Source organism: Schistocerca nitens, chromosome 1 (assembly GCF_023898315.1).
Source record: "Schistocerca nitens isolate TAMUIC-IGC-003100 chromosome 1, iqSchNite1.1, whole genome shotgun sequence".
Classification (NCBI taxonomy): domain Eukaryota; kingdom Metazoa; phylum Arthropoda; class Insecta; order Orthoptera; family Acrididae; genus Schistocerca; species Schistocerca nitens.
The window spans coordinates 561,501,074-561,518,100 of record NC_064614.1 but is presented as its reverse complement, the minus strand read 5'-3'; the positions used below and the strand labels follow the sequence as shown (position 1 = coordinate 561,518,100).

General features: G+C 42.9%; 1 long non-coding RNA gene across 1 annotated transcript in view; it reads right to left on the bottom strand.

The window, feature by feature from the left end:
* Positions 1 to 3,308: 3,308 nt before the first annotated feature.
* The window catches only part of LOC126254705 (uncharacterized), a 294,775-nt gene continuing 281,056 nt past the window's right edge, over positions 3,309 to 17,027 (bottom strand). Inside the window, exon 3 of the long non-coding RNA XR_007546360.1 lies at positions 3,309 to 4,248. This is a non-coding gene — a long non-coding RNA (uncharacterized LOC126254705). The remainder of the gene's footprint in view (positions 4,249 to 17,027) is intronic.

The window sequence follows — 17,027 nt, the reverse complement described above, 5'->3', positions numbered from 1 at the left end:
TCTGACACAGACCTTGAAGTCGTGGAAGAAAAACAAAATGCATGGCAGTGTACAAGGCATGTCACAGTAGAAAAAATAATATTTCAAACAACGAGACAGGACCACAGGGAGCGTCTCTTGTAATTTACAGTATAGTCTGTGGGATACAATCATCCTCCTACAGGTGATGGAACCTTAAACTGCCCTCTGCAGTGGATCAAAAGCTGTATATTTAATATGATCGGCCCACACCAGCAGCAGCAGCAGTTTGACAGGTAAATTCAGTGACGGATGGGGTGTCCCATTAGGATTGCTAGGAGTAATGCTATTCTTGGATGCATCACAAGAACTATCTCTCTGTACCAAAACAACATTGCAGCTATACGTCATTGCGCCAGGAACAGTGCCTAGGTGAGTTCTATATCGGACGAAATTAATGGAGATTTTATAGTTCATAATTTTTGTTTGTTGGATGGTAGAGAGTAACGATGATAGCCTGCTGGGCTGATAGATGGGAATGGAAGTGGATCCGCTTCAGACTGTAGTATATGTATCTAGTTTGGAGGCACACCACAATGCGCGCATTTCCACCGAATGGTCAAAACAAGGTCATGTTGCACTAACTCAGGTTTTTCTGTTTCTATATGGGTTGCAGAAGGTGCTGGATATGGCTTTCTCCGACTTCTGCTCACTTCCGACTTAAATTGGAATGATCACATGTGCAAAGCTGCAGAAATGGGAGCAGATGCAAGATTCTTAGGGACTCACTAAAACCACGCTGGAATTTTACTGTTGCAGATAGATTCGGGTACGTGGTTGAGCGGAAGGACTTGATTGCAAATCATAGACATCATTTCTAGTGGATAGTGTAACACTAGAGATCTGAAAAGCTAGTGTACATTTCTTATGACCTCAATCAGCGCAACATCTACAACTGTTTGTGATCCTTCTCAATCAGTCATTGCCTATAACTCAGTGGATATATCGCAGAACCTCTGACACGGTATCAAGACAGAATAAGTTACACATACGGGAGAAATATCTAGCGGCGTGAGGGAGTTGCAGATAGTGGTTCCATACCAAATGCCTTAGCCGAGTCATTTTCAAAATTCAGCTATTTTATCTTGAGGTTGCATCATGGGCTACATGTAACTGGACTGCTGGTCTGATAATACACACCCCCACTATCACTGTCTCGGTATTTGTCCAAAAAAACCAATCCATTCAGAGGTAATGTCATACTTCGATTTATAAATGCAGTATAGCTTTTAACATGGATACTTGTGTGCACCTGTATAACCAAGACCGCTTGAGATAGTAAATACAGTAGTTGTTGCAATCAGGTTTTTTAACATCTGGCCGATTACACCTCTTTCTAAGACACAGTGGTAACACTCACAAGAAAAACTTATGATACATGTCCTCCCATCGCTGATTTTCTCTCAGTATTATTTTGTATTGTCTGGAATCATTTATTGGCCAAGTACTATACTTAGTAGTAGTAGGGAATGTGTGATAGGTTCACCTTGAGCATCAGGCTTATAAAGTATGTGTTTGTGTTCTGATATGTGCAAAGGAGATGACTGAAGAATATTGCGATAGCCGAGGGAAGAGTATGTCAAGTCATAAGAATAGTACAGTTATTTCTACTTCCAGAGCCACAGCCGCCAGCAGGGTGTATTTATGATACTTCGCTCATTGTCGAATGTCGTTCAATTGAGACCATGATTGTAACATTTAACTGTAAGTACAATGATAAAACACAGATGTGACCGGTTTTCTAGGAAGATTCTGCCTATGTGTGCTTGGCATGCAGCGCAGGTGACCAGAATGATTCACGTTTCTCGTTAACGGCGGGGTCTCTGTGAATGGAGAGGGCTGTTGGAGTGTAGGAATGTAGATGACTTAACCATGTTGTCCTCTAGACGAACGAATAGCAAACTAATACTTAGTATGTGTTGGATAGCTTTCACGATTATATGGAAAATTGAGAAGACTGAAACTTTAAGTGTGTATGCGCTGGATCGTTATTCCCGCCCATGTAAATTGTTCAGTTGACTGCTTCTGCACATTTCATGCCTTTATTTAGTTGAGGGAACATCGATTGTGGTGTGTGCATCTAGCAGGTGGAAGACATGTTTGCTGCTTCTCTACACATGAGAAACACATTAGTTGACTTTGTAAATTATAGGGATGATTTGGAATCTGATACATCACGGACATCGATATTAATAATGGAAATATCAGTTTCCTCTATTTGTTTTGAGTTCTCACGAAAGGTCTTTGCAGACGGGATGAGTTTCCAGTTACTCAGTTGTCTACAGCACACTCCACCTCGCTAAAGTTTTGGGTTTTGTAGAGAAATAATATCAAGTCTATATCTTCTGAATTATGTTGTGTGAGCGATCGGTAGGATACTGTAGTATGCTTGATATCGAGAAGTACCGTGAAAATGGTATAATATTATTGCAAACCACGCAGAAATACATGTGTTCTTGTAATCCCAGACTCTAGAGATTGGTGTGGAAAAGCAAGCATGCAGGTCCGGACCAAGGGGGAAAAGAGCCTAAATTTGTAGAAGAGTTCTGAGAGTGACTTCGGTCCACTGAGGGTGCTCTTGTCACGCATTGGGGGTGGATGACTTGTGATCGGCAGCTGTGGGAAAATACCTAGCGCTGTGGGAAGTATATACGGTGCTGTCTGTCTTCGCAGTAAATGTACGAATGATGTAAAAGGACTGATCTTGTATGGTGCAGAATACTAACTGTATGTTTACTACATCGGCACGGTACGTAGTGATATAATGCTGTGTTGGAGATCTGTTTCACAGTCTAATATGCAAGCTCCAGTCCGCAGTAGGAGAGCAATGTAATTCAGAAAGAGGCTTTCTGTATTTCACTATATGTACTGCATGTTGTAGTGTTTAATTGCCAATACAATATGGTGATCTGTACAAAATACAATCACAATGCTCTATTCATTCACAAGACCTCCTTTGAGCTGGGATGTAGGAGTGTCTACAAACTGATTCAAACAAGATGAGGGCAAGGTATGTACGGAATGTTCTGAGAAAGCAAGTGTTCAAGGACAAGTTGAAGCATACACTGATCAACACCCAGGTGATAATAAAATTTGCTTTATTAGGTTTAGCTAGGACATCACTTAATTTTGCAACAGATAACCTTCTCTGGAAAACAAACAGGCTATTCTCCTGCCCAAAATTTTAGTATCAAAACACGAATATGCCACGTTCATAAAATTGACTTTTATAACTGAACTGATTTTACGTTCCTCAGTAGTGTTCTCTCGATGCTCTCCAATGGATGCCAAGGAGTTAGATGGACACTGCTTCCGGGTCGAAGACTGGCATATTGAAGACGGGCACCTGGTCGATACAGCTGCGACGATGTTTCCTCCTGGTGGCGGTCCATGGCGGGTCAAAAGAAGCCTGTTTTCTTTCCTGCCAGCTATTTAACCCGGTGGCTCTAGCCTTCCTCCACGGATTCTGTTGTGAGGATTGGCGGCTGTTGGCGATACCCGATTGGCGGATGGTGATGTCATCATATTACCATCCGCGTTGGAAAAAGGGGTTGCGCGCATGCATATTCCGTGGCTGCTTTCATGTTTGGTGGGAAACGCCTCTAGTGCCAGCTGGCGGAACGCGCCGGAACTAAGTTGCAGGTGCGGCTTATTCAGCAGTGGTAGCCGCCCGTTGTATTTGCATGGCTCTGTGTGTTACGGCATTCCACCCCCTCCACAAGAACGGAGACACCAAGGTTGAGGCATCTGTCCCGATCAGTGTCCATTGCTTCGATGTCTGGAAGAGGAGAGCCTGGGCGAGAATCCACGTCCTACAGTGTTTCCGATTGCTGATGGCTGGGTGCTGCTGGGCGTGCCTCCATGATGGCTGGGTTTTGGACGTTCTCCCCAGTGTGACCTGAAACAGTGTTTGGAGTTAGAGATTGAGGTGAGAGGTCGTTGTCCCTTCGTAGCCAGATTTGGTTTTGGTGTCGGATATGGACAACGCCTCCAGTGCAGATGACCGCGTACATTGCCCTTCCTTTGTTATGAGTGATCATGCCTGGTATCCAATGTGGATGCCGCCGTGTATGTACAATGACCCATACTTTCTGATCAGGCTGATATTTCCTCTGATACTGAGGGGACTGCTGCTCCTACCTGTCTTGTGGTTGCAGTAACGATAGTGTGGATCGTGCCTGTCTTCCAAGTAGTTGTTCTGCTGGTGATCCACCCTCCTTAGGTTGACATCTGTAAGAATACAAGAACAATGATAGAGCAGCAGGCAGAGCATAATGGGTCGTTAGTTTTGCCATTTCTGCCTTAAATGTTTGCACGAACCGCTCAGCAAGCACATTGGAGGCAGGGTTGAATGGCGCCGTGTGTACCAGCAGGATACCATTTAAGGTACAAAATGTCTTATATTCCACAGAGGAAAACTGGGGCCCATTGTCTGATACCATCGAGTTGGGGAGCCCTTCGATTGCGAAAATGCGCACTGCGGCTTGAACTGTTGCTGCTGACGTTGTGGACGTCATCTGTGATACATAAGGAAAACACGTCGTGGAGCCGACTACGATTAACCAGTAGTGGCCGAGGAAGGGCCCTGCATAGTCGATGTGAATCCAAGACCATGGTTTTTCTGCCGCGGGCCAAGGAAAATATTTCTTTGGAGGTGCTGCTTGTTGTTGCTGGCACGTCGTACAGAAGGCTATAGTGTCCGCAATTGTGCGCTCCAACCCGTGCCAGTAGAGATGTTTGCGGGCCAGCTGTTTAGTCAGTACCACGCCCCAATATCTTTTATGTAATAGATCCACTGCTTTCTTGTGCAGGGCCACTGGAATAATTACCCTGGTAACGTGGTTTTCACCGCGCATGATTATGACGCCATGCCGTGTCGACAATTTGTGTCGCCTGTCCCAGTACACCTTAAGGTATGCATCCTTGTATCTGTTTCCTGTTGCCTGGCCAACCAGTCTTAATGAATTGGGGGAGTTTAGATAGGACTTTGTCTTCAGCTGTACGTTTGGCAATGATTTGTGCATCTAGAGGAAGCTGTGCCAGTGGGTCCTCTGTGTCCTCTTCTGGTTGACAGCAGATGACTGGGTCTGTGTCAAATGCCGGATCGTCTTTTGCCAGAAGCCAAGACATGAAGTCTGCATTAGCGTGTCGTGCTGATGAATGATACTGTATGTCTTAGTTATACTCTGCCAGGAATAGTGCCCACCGCTGAATTCGGCGTGCCGTCCGGGTGGGTATGTCGGCCAATATTTTGAACAGTGGTATCAGAGGCTTGTGGTCTGTCTGTAACACAAAATGTCAGCCATACAGATATTCGTGGAACTTTTTCACTCTGAATATTATAGCCAAAGCTTGTTTCTCTATTTGGCTGTAATTGCGTTGAGCTGTTGTTAGAGACTTTGAGATGAACGCTATTGGTCTTTCCACACCACTGATCACATGAGAAAGGACTGCTCCGACCCCATAATCAGAGGCGTCCGCTGCTAGAACCAGTTGGTGTGTTGGATCGTATGCACAAAGACATGTAGTTTTTAAGAGTGCCTTCTTTAAAGTCTGGAAAGCATTGTCACACTTGGATGACCAGTGCCACTTTACCCCTTTGCGGAGAAGGTGGTGCAGTGGTTCCGCTATTGCAGCAGCGTGAGGGATATACCACCTGTAATAATTGATTTTCTCCAATACTGACTTCAGCTGTGTGGTATCCATGGGTGGCGCCATTTTTGAAGGTCCTCCATGTTTGCCGTATTGGGTTGTATGCGTGAAGCACTAAATATGTGGCCTAAGTATTCCACTTGTTGCACCCCAAAAACGCACTTCTCCACATTACATTTGAGATTTGCCTCTTGAAATACCGCAAACACTTCTGAAAGAGTCCTTATGAGCTCCGTTGTGTTCCGGCCTGTGTCAATGATGTCCAAATAACTTGCTGTGCCCGGGATGTTGTGGATTAGTTGTTTGATGAACCGCTGAAAAATCGCTGGAGCACTGGAGATTCAGAACGGGAGGCGATTGTATCGAAACAACCCAAAAGGCATTTTGATTACTGATTTTTCTTGTGTCTTTTAGTCGATCGGCAGCTGTAGGTATGCATCTTTTAAGTCTATTTTCGCAAAGAGTTTTCCTCCAGCGAGTCGAGTGGCAATTTCTTCTATCATTGGAATAGGGTAGGATTCTGTGACTGTTTGTGCGTTGATGGTGCGTTTTAAGTCACTGCAGGTTCTGATCGCCCCATTCTGTTTCTCTATTATGACGATTGGCAATGCCCATCGACTACTTGCTATGGGGTATATGATTCCGTCCTCAGTAATCTCTGCAGTTCCATTTTTAGTTTTTCGCGGAGCGCGTATGGTACTGGGCGGATTTTGCAGAATTTTGGAACTGCCTGATGTACGAGTTCAATACTTGCTTGAAAATTTCATTCTCCGGTCGTTGGAAGTTTTCCTGGAATTGCTCTAGTCTTCCTCCGCCGATTCTGTCGTGCGGATTGGCGGCTGTTGGCGATACCTGATTGGCGGATGGTGATGTCATCGTATTACCATCTGCGTCAGAAAAAGGGGTTGTGCACATGCGTATTCTGCGGCTGCTTTCATGTTTGACGGGAAAGGCCTCTACTGCCGGCTGGCAGAATGCGGAAGAACTACATTGCAGTTGCGGCTTATTCTGCAGCGGTAGCCACCCGTTATATGTGCGTGGCTGTGCACACCATGGCACATACCACCCATATCTAGCGGGGATGCTATCACTCATCTGCCAATGTGGCATTAGTACATCTCCAGATATGTAGCTGTAGGATACCGAAAATTCTGGCCATTTTTTTCTCTTCTGTAAGACAGTGCTTCGAATTCTGTTTGCGTAATTGTTCTGATTTCCTCCATCTATGCTTACAGAATGCTCTCTCTCCAAACAACAAGAACGCTTTTATGATTAACGGTGTTTTCGCAAGAGTGCACAGGCTTTTAGTGGTGAGAACGTTTACCAATGTGTCTGAGATGTATATAGATAGCAGGATAAACATTTCGCGCAATGTGTCAGCCCTGCAGAGCACACATGCATGGCTAGAGGTAGCTCGCATGCCCCATTACGAACAGTGCACCCTGTGCTATTCTGTGACATCAGTATCCGCTGCTATCGCGTCATCAACAGTAAACACACGTGATGTCCATAGGCGTCTCACGTATGGGGCTGGCGTGAGCGCGCCTTGGAGTTCTGTGACATAAGTATAACATTCAAAGAACTCTAACTGTATACCCGAAAATAGACCCAACTTTCGGCGGGGTCAGGGATTTTCTCTGCTTCGTGATGACTGGGTGTTGTGTGATGTCCTTAGGTTAGTTAGGTTTAAGTAGTTCTAAGTTCTAGGGGACTGATGACCATAGATGTTAAGTCCCATAGTGCTCGGAGCCATTTGAACCATTTGAAGACCCAACTTTCGCCTGGTCACTGTAGGCAGCAATGGAGTTAGTGCAGCGGCTTAAGCTGGCTTACGTCCGGCGATGGCCTCAAAGTACATGTGCCCTTGGAGCGTCTGCACTCTGCACATAGGTCTTCCCTCCAGTCCGTTCGCGTCAGCAACGGTGCCTAGGTGATCACGCATTTTGAGACGATTTTCTCAGGTGTCAAGTATGAAAGGGACGCCCCTGCCTCATGCTTGAGGGACCCATATGGGTACCTGTGCGTGGCTTCTCAGCTGACAGCCATGTCACTTCGCCAGGGCTGCCAGTAGCCTCCTTTGTGGTCCTGTGGACAAGGGGGCGGCGGGCGGTGCTTGCGCATGTTGAATGTGTGTCTGTTGCATTATTTGGTGAGCCAGTGTGTAGGCTGTGCTATTCGTTATTTGGACAGTTTATGAGTTGATACTGTGTCTGCACATCAGTGTACTGCATTATTTAGGAGGAGTTTGCATGTCTGTGTTTTGTGTGCTGAAATTATTTTGGTAAATTAGGAGTTGTTTCCGTGTCAGTAGTGCATTATTTCGGTAATTGAAAAGTAGTTTACAGGTCTGTAGGCTGTGTGGTGTGTGTTTTGTATCAATGTGATAAATATACCATCCCTCAAAATCCTTCCTAAATAAATTGTTGCAAAATAAATAAAGCACACTCTTTCCTTACTCCCTCCAGCAGCCCAGCGCAGGCTAAGTAATCTTCCCCCCCCCCTGCCCCCCCCCAGTCAGTCAGCCACAGAATGGATGACAGCACCCTCTGGTGGAGGTACTGTGTACTAGGACAGTTGGATTCCAGATCTTGTGGTGAACACATTGTTTCACCCGTTTTCCACTCATCCCAGACCGCCATCTTGGATTACATCACAGAATGGACGACAGTGCCCCCTGGTGGCTGTACTGTGTACTAGGTTAGTTGGACTCTAGATCTCTTGGTGGTAACACTGTCTGCCCCCATTTCCCCCTGCCATCTTGGATTACATCACAGAAAAGACGACAGCGCCCTCTGGTGACAGTACTGTGTTCTAGGTCAGTTAGACTACAGATTCCATGGAGATCATGCTGTTTCCCTCCATTTCCCCCCACCATCTTGGGTTATGTCATGGAATGGTTGACAGTGCCATCTGGTGGTGGTACTGTGTACTAGGTCAGTTGGACTCCGGAACCCTTGGCGACCACATTGGATGGCTGTACTGCCTCTAATTGATTAAATAAAATAGTGCATGCAAAATAAAGACTTATTTCCAGTACAAACCGATTCCTCTTCAAAATGGTTCAAATGGCTCTGAGCACTATGGGACTCAACTTCTGAGGTCATCAATCCCCTAAAAGTTAGAACTACTTAAACCTAACTAACCTAAGGACATCACACACATCCATGCATGGGGCACGATTCGACCTGTGATTGTAGTGGTCTCGCGGTTTCAGACTGTAGCGCCTAGAATCTCACGGCCAGTCAGGCCAGCCGAGTCCTCTTCCCTCCATTTCCTAGGAAGAGGTGGCGGTCGGATGTCTTAGGTTAGTAGAGGTGGCCCAAGTAACCTATTTTCCCGCCATTTTCCTAGGTTAGTAGAGCTAGCTGTGAAGTGTTGCACTGTCCTGATGGAATTTGGACTTCTCACCAATTCATAGTAAGAGGTGGCAGTCGGATGATTTCGGTTAGTGGAAGTAGCCCAACTGCCCTTTCTTTCCCACCGTTTTTCTTATGTTAGTAGAGGCTGCATTATCCTGAAGGAATTTGAGCTTCCCACCATTTTCTGGGTGATGGCTAGGTTAGTGGAGGTAGCCCAATTGACGTATCTTCCCTCCAAAATTCAAACTTCCCACATAAAGCCGCCATCTTGGATGACGTCATCAGATGATATCATGGCCGCCATCTTGGATAACGGTACTTCGTGCTTGTCCCAATACTAAGGAGTTCAGTCTCACAGTAGTACTGACGAACTGGTGGACAGACAACTATAAACGGTAGTCAAGCCAGATGTGGGATTAGTGATACGTCGAATGCAGTCACAAATATCCAAAGTGAAAATGTAAATTCAAACTTTGGTGATGAAACAGCAGATTCAATAACCAATAATCTTATTGAGAATTCTGAAATAGCCATGAATGATCTCACATACCGAAAAGAAATGAAAATTTTCTGGGACTACCGAGTTACACAAGGTATGTTTTATATGTAACCAGGCAGATGTGCATTTGATATGACCAGAAAAATCTGCTCTCATACGCAAGGTGTGTTTCATAGATATTTTCAAATTTATGCACTGTGTAACCATGTAATGTTCTTAAAATTTGTATATACTCTCGGTAGATTTTATATATCACCAGACTGATGTGCTGTGTATAACCCTACAGATCCTATTAAATATCTACGTATGATCGTATCTTATTTGGTATAGGACCAGACATTTTTGTAACTCTGCAGTTCTCATGAAATTTGCATTTGCTTTTCGATATGTCTTATACGGGACCAGGCAGATGTGGAATTGTGTAGGTCTGCAGTTTTCACAAGTTTTGTATATGTTTACATGATACAGTAATCTCTAGAATTATGTACAGGCCCTGATGACATAATGTTACCACACACGTAGACTCTGTTAAGACGTGAGCTGTGACATTCATTAGCACCTCCTGCTAGCGCCATATCGCGACGTGGGATGTAGTGTAAGAACAGAACCGGAGTTGCGATAGTACGTAGCTTGCGCTTGTATGTGACGGAAACACTTAAGTTTTATAATGTCATTTCTCTTGTACGCCTATGTGCTACTTAAGACAATTTTGTGTGGCATGCGTGTTCCAGGCAACTATTAATATCACCATTGTTTGCCCTGAAGATGTAGCCTGTACGTGTCCTAAGGTATGTAACTAAATTTATATGTATACATGTTATATAAGTGGAATCCAAGCCCAGTTTTATAGTGTTTTCTGTCCTCCCTAGATCCGATGATGGCGACTTCACTTTCGCCGAAACCGGTAATCATGGAATACAAAGAATACCTGCGATCTTGGCTACCAGTTTATTGTTTTACAAGCATCTAGATCGCTCCCACATGAGCACAATGTGCTCCCTACAAAAAAGGTGTGTTCTCCACTCGGCCTGGACTCCAACTGGCTTCATTCATATCCGTGCCAGCAGAGGGCGCTCTTCTGACTCAGATCATGGCACAAGTACCGGTATTCAAGATGACGGCACCCACTGTGTTCACTGCGAGCTCCAGAACGTCTTTGGTCCCGGGTTCGAAACCCGCCACCGCCTAAATTTTTAATAAAAAACATCAGCAATGGTGGCTGAAGATTTCCGGCATAAGATGTCACCCTCATTCTGCCAAAGGCCTTGTCAAAGAGGGAGGAGGAGAGGATACAGGTTCAGTGCACTCTTTTGCTCAGCCATGATCAACGACATGAGTTTAAAGAAAGCAATGGAAAACACTGCATTAAAGACATATAATGTGTATCCACAGGACATGGAGCCTGTAACTGAAAAGTGTCATAATGATCTCAGCATTGGTAAAAGATTCCTGAACAGTCCCCCATTCGGATCTCGAGGTAGGGACTGCCATGGAGTAGGCGTCCACGAGAAAAAGACTGAATCACCAACAAAAACATAACAGGGCGTGGAGTATTAGAAGTCTGAACGTGGTAGGGAAGCTGGAATATCTGAAAAGGGAAATGCTAAGGCACAATCTAGATATTATGGGGGTCAGTTAAGTGAAATGGAAAGAAGACAAGGATTTCTGGTCAGATGAGTAAAGAGCAGCAGAAAATAGTGTAATGGGAGTAGGATTCGTTATCGGTAGGAAGATAGGACAGAGAGTGATTTGCTGTGATCAATTCAGTGATAGCGTTGTCTCGTCAGAATCGACAGCAAACCAACACCGACAACCCTAGTTCATGTATACATACCGACGTCGCAAGCAGAAGATGAAGAGCTAGAGGATATTAAACGGGTATCTCAGTACATTAAGGGAGGTGAAAATCTAATAGCCATGGGGGACTGGAATGCGATTGAAGGAGAAGGAGGAGAAAAAAAGATTACGAGATAATATGGGCTTGGTAGAAGAATCAGAAGCGAGAAAGACTAATTGAGATCTGCAACAAATTTCAGCAAGTAGTTCTGTTCAAGAATCACCAGAGGAGGTGGTATACTTGGAAAAGGCTGGGAGGTATGGGAAGATTTCAGTTTGATTACATCGTGGTCAGGCAGAGGTTCAGAAATCAGATACGGGTATTGTAAGGCGTACCAGGAGCAGATATTCAGGTCACAACTTAGTAGTGATGAAGAGTAGGCTGAAGTTAAAGACACTAGTCAGGACAAATCAATATGCAAAGAAAGGAATATGGCAGTACTAAGGAATGAAGAGATACGCTTGAAGTTCTCTGAGGCTATGATACTGCAATAATGAATAGCTCAGCGGCGAATCAGTTGAGGAGGCGCGGTCATCTCTAAAAAGGACATTCATAGAAGTTGGAAAGAAAAACATAGGTACAAAGACGATGAAGTCTTTCGCAGCTGGTTTCAGTCCACACAGTGAACTTTAATAAAACCGACAAACTGCAGGGATGGATTTCTGACTGGCAATGGAGGAAAGTAGGACCTATGAACATGTGTCCACAAACGCATCGTTGCCATGGTAGATGGCACTGACGAATGACAGTCCCTTTGATCATGTGCCGTGTGCACCAGTGTGCTGCAGGCTGTGTGACTGACGCAGCGTGCTATAAGCAGCCGAATGGTCTGGTATTCATGTCGGGAACAAGCCGAAATGGTGTTTGTGTCCGACCAAGCAGAAGGAAACGGCCGAGAGGCAGCACAGCTACACTAAAACAAGTACCTTCACAGCCGCCAACCACACCACACAACATTTCAAGCCCTTTTGGGGTGTTTGTGTGACCATGTGTCCTTTCAGACAAACGAAAATGCAGGGAGGGTACAGACTGCGTACCCCAGATTCTACATGATACTGAGACGAACCCTAATACAAGCTTCAGGCAAGTGGCCTACCATCATCGTACAAGCCAAAGAACGATTATGTGTATCCCGCATGACAACCGCTATCTCTACCACCTGTAATCCCATGGAGGTCACTTTGAACACTAGTTGTGACGAGACTAAAATGCAGCTCTGTACTGTGTTCTACGACGATTTGTTATTGTTGCTCTCATACCGCCTATTTCAGAGCATATAGGACCTTTTATCCTCAATTTCCAGTCACCAATCCGTTACTGCAGTTTGTCATTTTCATTATTGTTTGCCATTTATACATCGCAGAAGCAATAATGGAAATAAAAGAAAGGTTCAAGAGTGGTGTTAAAATTCAAAGTGAAAGGATATCAATGACATAGGTATCCTAAGTGAAAGTGAAAAAAATTACAGGATCTGCTGAACGGAATGAACAGCCTAATGAGTACAGAGTATGGATTGAGAGTAAATCGAAGAAAGAGGAAGTTAATGAAAAGTAGCACAAAGGAGAACAGCGAGAAACTTAACATCGGGACTGATGGTCACGAAGCAGATGATGTTAAGGAATTCTGTTACCTAGGCAGCAAAATAACCCACGACGAATGGAGTAGGGGGACATCAAAAGCAGACTATCATTGGCAAAAAGGGCATTCCTGGCGAAGAGAAGTCTACTAGTATCTAACACCGGCGTTAATTTGAGAAAGAAATTTCTGAGAATGTACGTTTGGAGCACAGCATTATGTGGTAGTGAAACACGGAATGTGGGAAAACCAGAACAGAAGAGAATCGAAGCATATGAGATGTGGTTCTATATACAAATGTTGAAAATTATGGGGACTGGTTAGGTAAGGAATGAGGAGAATCTGCGGAGAATCGGAGAGGAAAGGAATATATGGAATTGACAAGACATCAAGGAATAACTTACATGGCACTAGAGGAAGCTGTAAAGGGTACAAACTGTAAATGAAGACAGAGATTGGAATACATCCAGGAAATAACTGAGTACACAGGACGCAAGTGCCACTCTTAGAAGAAGAGGTTGGCACAGGAGAGGAATTCGTCGTGGACCGCATAAAACCAATCAGAAAAAAAAGAACGGAAGCAAGAGCAGCAAGAACTCCACTGTTGAACATGAGCGAACCGCTGTGTAAGCAAACGCAATTTTAAGATGTAGGCATGGGCCTCTGCCGTGGCCGACGGCAGCTCCACGGCAGTCAATGTTTGAAGCATTTAATTTAGTTTGCGAAAATGAACGAAGTGAGCACTAGGGGCTCTTTTTCTTATCACACCACTGTCTGCGCCACATAGAACGGATTCTCTATCATAACTTCGGCCGCGTTATTGGCTCAGATTTGACATTTGATGTTGGAGTCCTATTACAGGCTGACTTTTGAGCTGGATGAACGAAGTAAATGATTCGCACCTCTGAAGGGTTTCCAGAATTATATTTGGTTATGTTTACATAGGGAAAGACCTCGATAAAAGAGTGTGACACATTACATAACTAAAACTGATCATTCGTGACAGAAAAAATTCCGTTCTCTCAATGCCTTGAATTATTTTGATTGTGGCCTCTCTTACCATCAAATAAATAATTTAATTTTTACTTCAGGTACTCAGGTACTTCAGAGAACCATGAGACTTCTGTACCACAGCAATTATTTCCAGACTGAATCGTAAGTGGCAAGAAGCTTAAAACGAATTTATCCTTCTTTCAGCTAATTTTTTTTCCACGACAAAATAAAATTATTGTACATGGTGCAAATGGTAATAAGATACCTTTTAAATCCTCGTCTTAAAATAAATAAGCCAAAATTTTCACTCCTCTTTTAGCATTTCATTAATTTATTCGTCATCTTTCCCATTCTATCTAGGTAGCAGACATTTGCACGAGACTGTTACTGACACAGGAATATCTAATGTTTAAAGACGTTTGCAAACCGTTAGAAGTAGCTTGGGTATTATAAAATACTGATTGTCTGGGAACCGTGTACATTGACAATGCGAAGCCAATGGCGGAAGAACGAATAAACGAGAGTAAACGAAACTGTGGAATTGAGACAATGGATAAATTAGCTGTAACGGAACCACACGATTGTGTTTGCTAAGACCTCTAAATCCGGGCACCCCCAAAAGAACGCTAGCACATACTGGACATAACGGTAATAATTTTAATCGGAAAGCGGAAGATGCGAAATCTACTGTTACCTAGGTGTTGCTTATGAAGAGGAAGGGCACCAGTTACCAGTCTTCCAAAGCCCGACGATTTCGATAGTGTCGACAACAATCGACAAATGACACATTAGTTTCTTTTTAAAGTCTTTTTGATGGATACCTAAACAAAAACGTACGTCTTTTGGTATTTTCCAATTCATGCACATAATTCTCAGATGACAACAGTAGAAAAACAAGCATTAAACAGAAACAACAGAAAAACAAACAACATTGTGTTTAATTTAAATGCTCCCAGATTCCGTGTTGATGAAAGTCTTAGCTGGGATATGCGCATAGATAAATTATGTACGATCCTCATACGTGATTTATCTGTTGTAAGTGAAACTCTTCTACTATATTCATACTTCGCTTTTTTAGTCACCATATGGCATGTGGAATGGAGAAACACACGTGTCATACGCTAGACTAGCATAGGCCCACAACAACTGTAAATTTTTGTTCTCCCGTAGTTTAACAAACTGTCCAAAAATTTCCACTCAGAGTTGCTGAATAAGTTTAAAAGCGTAACAAATGGATCAAATGGCTCTGAGCACTATGGGACTTAACTTCTGAGGTCGTCAGTCCCCTAGAACTTAGAACTACTGAAACCTAACTAACCTAAGGACATCACGCACATCCATGCCCGAGGCAGGATTCGAACCTGCGACCGTATCGGTCGCGCAGAAAAGCGTAGCAACAAAATGGGTAAAATGTAAAGCTTTTTATACAGTGAAGGAATTAGAAGAATGTGTGATGGAAGACTTGGTGTTTTGATATGGGTATATACAAAACTATATACTGTAATTAGCTATAACGAAACTAGTGTGATATGTTGATTAATTTTTCCATAATGAATTAAGAATATAAAGTTCATGATTGTTATTATTATTTACAGATTATATTGGTATGAGTAATTAATGTGATATGCTGATTCATTGTGGCAAACTAGATTTGCAAACGAGATCAATCTGTACAACAATGGTCTTTCCTAAAATTCTAACTTACATAAAAACCTTCTTGTAACATAATTAGGCAAGAATACATATACGAATACCATACTAAAGTAGAGATAACTGCACATGTCCATAAACTTCATATACACCATTTGAATGTCAACATATTTAAAGGTGAATAAATATTATATTCTGTCCTATTCTATTCCAACTCTGCCAAACATTAGTGACGTCACTACCAAAAACCATGACTATAGATTCAGTGAAGACAATTAACGAGGTTTAAAAAGGCGAAACTTAATTGCATACACACTAGGGGGCAGACAGTAACTTTCCACTTAATATCTGTGAACATTACTACTTCCAACAACGTGTGTCATTATAGTGCCACACACATGCAGTAAGGACCCATTCCAAGAGCAAACACCGAGTCAAAGGAAATTACTAAAAAGTACTTTTTCGTGTTAGTATTAAGCTAGATCTATATCATTTGTCAACGTGTATTCATTCGGAAAAAAGATGTTCATAAAATATATCTGACACCTAAGAGTCGTCTTGTTAATGTTGCAGTTCTTATTTCCGAGCTTGCTAAGGAATTCCGCCTTCTACAAGACACTTTTGTATTCTTGTTCTCACCCAGACATGTTTCAGCAGTTTTGTGCTATCTTCAGTAAGTTAATTTGTTTATTTTTATTCTGCAAAATTGTTGTTACATGTTAACCTTTAAAGAAACTTTTGGTAAAACTATTTATATGAGGAAAAGGGGTGAATCTTGTCAAATATTGGTTTGCATACAGTACAGAGTTGAGACATGTATCACTGAGTTGAAGCACTCTATGCTGTTTATTTACGATATGTCTAAAGGTTCTAATTTTGCAATACATTTGGAAATAAAGTGAATGTATGCACTTGTTTGCATACTTCACATGAAGCTTTCATGTTTATGCTAGTAGCTCCAGCTATCTACAGCTTGTCTTCTGCTAGAAGCGAAACGTTACTTTCTTATATTTGTCATGCATTTTCGACCACAGCATCAAAAACTATAAATAACACAGTAAACAACACGATAGGTAGACTCGGCCGGAAATGCATAATAAACAGAAAAATAAAGTAACGTTTTCTGTTTTCACATGACAAGCTGTAGATTGCGTAGTAGAACTACAGCTACTAGCACAAACATCCAACAGCCGATAGCTTCATACGAAGTATGTACAGAAATGCACACATCCACTTTATTTCCAAATGTACTGCAAAACTAGAACCTTTAGAAGTATCGTAAATAAATAACATGCAGTGCTTCAATTCAGTGACACATGTCGCAATTTTGAACTGTATGCAAACCAATGTAAAATATTTAACAATAATAGCTCATTTTACAAATGAAAATATTTTTACTAAATTCCTTTAGAGATTAAAAATTTTCAGAAGAAAAATAAACCCC